Source organism: Microtus ochrogaster, chromosome 5 (assembly GCF_000317375.1).
Source record: "Microtus ochrogaster isolate Prairie Vole_2 chromosome 5, MicOch1.0, whole genome shotgun sequence".
In the NCBI taxonomy this organism is placed as follows: Eukaryota; Metazoa; Chordata; class Mammalia; order Rodentia; family Cricetidae; genus Microtus; species Microtus ochrogaster.
Window position 1 is genome coordinate 92,515,509 of NC_022012.1, and position 5,043 is coordinate 92,520,551.

Genomic DNA, 5,043 nt, shown 5'->3' on the forward strand with positions numbered 1-5,043 from the left:
CATAATAAAAATTCACATTCCTGGGATGAAATGCCAGAGGTTGTAGATGAAAGTTTCTGTCCCACCCAGTCCCAACAAAACACACAGAGGCTTATATCAATTATAAACTGTTTGACCCATTGCTCAGGGTTATTACTAACTAGCTCTTACAATTTTAATTAACCCACAATTCTTATCCATGTTTAACCATGTGGCTTGTACCTTTTCTCAGTAAGGCATTCTCATCTTGCTTCCTCTGCATCTGACTGAGGACTGCGTCTCTGCCTTTCCTCTTCCCAGAATTCTCCTACTCTGGTCACCCTGCCTATACTTCTTGCCTGGCTACTGGCCAATCACCATTTTTATTAAACCAATATGAATGACAAATCTTTACAGTGTACAAGAGCATTATTCTACAGGAGGAGGTGATGATTGCAGTGTAAGCTATGTCTGGTTTGAATTCTGAAAGAGATGGTGACATCTCAGTCCAGGATGATTTGTGTCATTGAAGTTCCTACCAATGGATACATGATGCTTCTTCTGCTGTCCTTTGGTGTGGTCACATTTTTTTTCTTCCAGGTTTTGGTAGCTGTGTATCAATATCTGAACACAGTCCCAGTGTGCATTTCCCTAGTGGCTAATCATAGTGAGCATCTTTGGGTGCCTGCTTGTCGGTTGGGTGTATTCTTTGATGCTATATCACTTCATGGTTCTTTGTTTGTTTTGTTTTGGGTCCATTTTAAAATTGGATTGCTTAGAGTTCAGTTTTACTGTGAATATTAAGCCTTCTGTGTGTACTCTAGGGAGGTTGTGGGCTGCGTATGTGATTTGAGGGTGCTTTTTTCCAGCATGTCATGTTTTTCTGACACTCTCTCCAGGTCAGAAATGATAATTTTTCATAGCTATCATATGCCAAATGTTGTTATGCACAGAACAATTTCATATGCATTGTATCAGTTAATAAACAATTCCAGAGCCGTAGAGAAGACTACACAGTGTTTTATCTTTGGTGAGCCTAAGGTGTGGCTGGGTTAAGGGGCATGTCCCAGTTCACATCCAGGAGATGAGCTCAGACCAGCACTCTAGTCTTGTGATTAATGCTCTTTTAATTCTCCCCAGCATCCTCTCGAGACGCATCCTCTTCCAGCCAGTACAAAGTCATCAATCTTCTAAGAAATAGACTGCCTGAGCTCTGTTTTAAAAGAAGATGGGATGTAGCTCCTCTGAGCTCAAATGTCAAACAGCTCTTTTTGGGGGAAGAATCCATTAAAGCCCATCCAGTGGTCAAGATCGTGCTGAAATGGAAAAAACAGTTTTTTCTCTGAGTCATGGGAGGCAAAAGAGGGGGTCCATCTTTCTTTTTTTTTTTAAATAAATGTTTAGAATTTTTATTGTTTGTTTAGATGTATGCCACATGTATGCAGGTACCTATGGGAGCCAGAAGAGGGTGCCAGATCCCCTGGGAGCTGGAGTTATAGAGGGCTGTAAGCCACCAGATGTAATTGCTGGAAACAAAATTCAGGTCGTCTGCAAGAACAGCAGTGCTGTTAACCACTGAACCATCTCTCCAGTCCCCAGGGGAATGAATCTGATTGGAGTTTGGCACCATTTTCTAGGATGACAGCTCAGGATGGAGTGAGCATGGAGGTCACAGTTTGGGACATTTTTTTTTTTTTTGCCATGCTCCTGGACACCCACATTATCTTCAAGATGCCAAACCTTTCAGATGACACATGAAAAAAAAAACAATATTATCTTTTCAGGCCCCTTATATATAATATAATCAGAGCAGGCCCCTTCCCAAACTGAAGGACTGTGAGTGGGGGCGGGGCTCCTTCCACTTTATGGGTTTCTGTTGTGGAATATTACTTTAACTATGTAAAGGTATGTTGCTTATGAAACATTTGTTTAATTATGTAAAGATGTGTTACTGTTTCACCTTGCCTGCCTAAGGCACCTGATTGGTCTAATAAAAAGCTGACAGGCCAGTAGCTAGGCAGGAGAGGGATAGGCGGGGCTGGTGGGCAGAGAGAGTAAGTAGGAGGAAGAGTCTAGGCGAGAGAGAGGGAGAGAGAGAGAGAGAGAGAGAGGGAGAGAGAGAGAGAGAGAGAAGAGAACAAGGGGAGAGTGATGGAGAAAGAGAGGGAGACACTCAGAGCCAGCCAGCCACCACCCAGCTCGAGAGGGAGGGAGCAGAGAAAGTAGGACACACAGAATGAAAGAAAGGTAAAAAGCCCTGAGGCAAAACATAGATGAAGAAAAATAGGTTAAATTAAGTTATAAGAGCTAGTGGGACAAGCCAGGACTAAGGCCGAGCATTCGTAATTGATAAGTCTCCATGTTACAATTTGGGAGCTGGTTAGTGACCCAAATGAAAGCCTACTGCAGGTTTCCCTTAGTTCTTTCTTCCACTTCTTTGGGATGTTGGCTAAATCCTTTAATGATTCTGCCCTTCTTTCAAAATTCTTAGGTGAGACATTAGGACTTAGACTCCGAGAGTCTGCGTGAGACAGCCATATGCCAAAGCAGCTTTGCAAAGACTGGAGCTGTGTCAAATCATCTTCGAGCCCAGCCGCCACTCTTAGGAAGCAGCTAGCCTACTAGGCCTATGAGAAAGAAGCCTCTTGACAGTCTACACTCATAAATCTACCTTGTGGGGTTAGGATCCAGATCTTCAGGTCTGGGTGAAGATGAATCTCTGCCACTTCTGGGCATGCACCCAAAGGATTCTATACTCTACCCCAGAGGCATGGTTCGTCCACACTCCTGTTGCTCACAATAGCAAGGAAATGGAAGGGACCTATCTGTCCATCAGTGGATACGTGGGTAATGAAAATGTGGTGTGTAAACACCACGGGGTTTTTTTCATCAGTGAGGAAAAACGAAATTATGAAATTGGTGGAAAATGGAAGGAACTGGAATATATTATATTAAATGAGGTTAACCCAGGCCCAGAAAGATAAATGCTGCCCATTATCTCTCAAATGCGGGTCCTAGTTTCTAGTGTGTGTGTGCATGTGCGTGTGTGTGTGAGTGCGTGTGTGCATGCATGCACATGTGTGTGTATGAGCATTCATAGAGGCTAGGAAATTAGCAAAGGCCCCATGAGAAGTGATGTGGCTGTTGGCCAGCCAGGGGCAGGTGTAAGAGGTAAACATTGGGTTGATTAACTCACCACTCTCTCCAGCTTTTGGCTTATTCCCTGTAAATGGCCCAGCTTTGGAGCCCCTGAGGTGGCTCAGTGGGTTAGGGTGCCTGATGACCCAAAGTTTGACTCCTGGGATCCACATGGTGTGAAGATAGAATCAACCAACTCTCCTGTCTTAGGTTTTCTGCTGCTGTAAAGAGACACAATGACCACAGAACTTTTATAAAGGTTTTGGGAGCTGCAGTTCCCTGGCCCCTTGACTTTCTTTGCCTGCATTAGACCCTTTGCCTGCTGGAGTGAGCTGAGCAAAACACCTGTGCCTGCAGCTGCTCTGAGCACGAGACCCTGATGGCAGGGGAGTGGGTTCTGATGAGTCTGCAGCCGAAAGACCCCGGGAGCTGGGGCGTGGTCAGAGCCCTATGTAAGCTGCCAGTGAGCACAGTAAAGGGGGCATTCTTGTAAGAAGAATGACCTGTGTCCCCGTGTCTCTGTCTGTGTGTGTGTGTTTAGGTCTCCAGCTTAGTTCCTGGCTTGCTTACCATTTTGTAGTGGCAAGGGTGCTACAGAACCCATCAGCTTTTTACATGAATACAAACAATCATTTTGGGGGGCTGGTTTTCAGTTTCAGAGGTTTAGTCCATTATCATCATGTCAGGAAGTGTGGGTTGAGCAGGCAGACACTATACTGGAGAAGGGGCTAAGAGTTCTACATTTGGATCACAGGCAGCAGGAAGAGAGTGTAAGCCACTGGGCCTGGTTTAAGCATTGAAACCCCAAAGCCCACCCCTCCAGTGATATACCTCCATCAGGGCCACCCCTATTCCAAGAAGGCCAGACCTGCTAATAGTGCCACTCTGTATGAGCCTAAAGGGTCCTGGAGCTCCTCGAGCTGGCAGTTGAGATGAATCGTCACAATCACGAATTACACAGATATTCCCCCGTAAGAGCGCATACTGGCTGTGATCAGTGGCGGGAGCTGAGACACGGGGAGGAGGGGAGAATGGGAGGGAGTCTTGGGAACTGTTGAATGTTGTACTGTGTGGATATTAACTGGGCCTCGTGGAGAAGTTCAGCTAGAACTGATGATAAATAAAATGCACACAAAATAAGCTTTCTTTCATTTTAGCAGTTTAAAAGGCCCTCGAGGGAGGTAACTGGTTCTTTAGAGAAGCCAATGCAATGCCTAACACGTTCTTGTTTAATTTTCCACCCTCGCTGCTCTGCAAAGGCGTTTCCCCCTTTACACTGAATGCGTTTACATAGGACACGACCTCGGCGTATTGACCTATGAGATTTAGCCCTGGGATTTTGAAATCACCGGCGTAGCGCTGTAGAAGCTTTATGCTCAGGGAGTCACTGATCCATCAGGACACACTGCCCAGGTGTTTTTCCAGCTGAGCTGCTGGAGGCTGAGGCAGTCTGAGCCCGGAGCTTGCTGGATGTAAACGCGCAGTGCAGCCATAGATTGCAGGGCAATCTCAACTCCTAGTCATTCTTTAGTGACCACAGACTGCAGACACGTGCCCCTATGCACTCCTCACTTGCAGTAGTTGCAGGCTCACTACTCCAGAGGTGCAGCGGCTGTGGGGGCACGCGAGAGATTAGAACAACCCCTTGAACCAAGCGCGAAGTAGTGTGTTGAATGAATGAGCGTGGCTAGTGTACTAAATTACCCGGAGAATAACGGAATCCAGTCCAGGGTCACAATGGTGACCTAAAAATACCCTGGGGGTAATAGAGTGAGAGGAGGCGTTGGTGGAGAACCACGCTGTCTTTGGTGAGACTGGAGCCAGCAGATCGCGCTGTTCTTAGGACCAGGCAGGCCCAGGTTGCGGTGACCCATCCCTCAGCGGGCAAGTCTCCAAAGCTGCAAAGCCTGCCTTCAGCTCTAGAGATGACCCGAAGTTAGGTCTCGT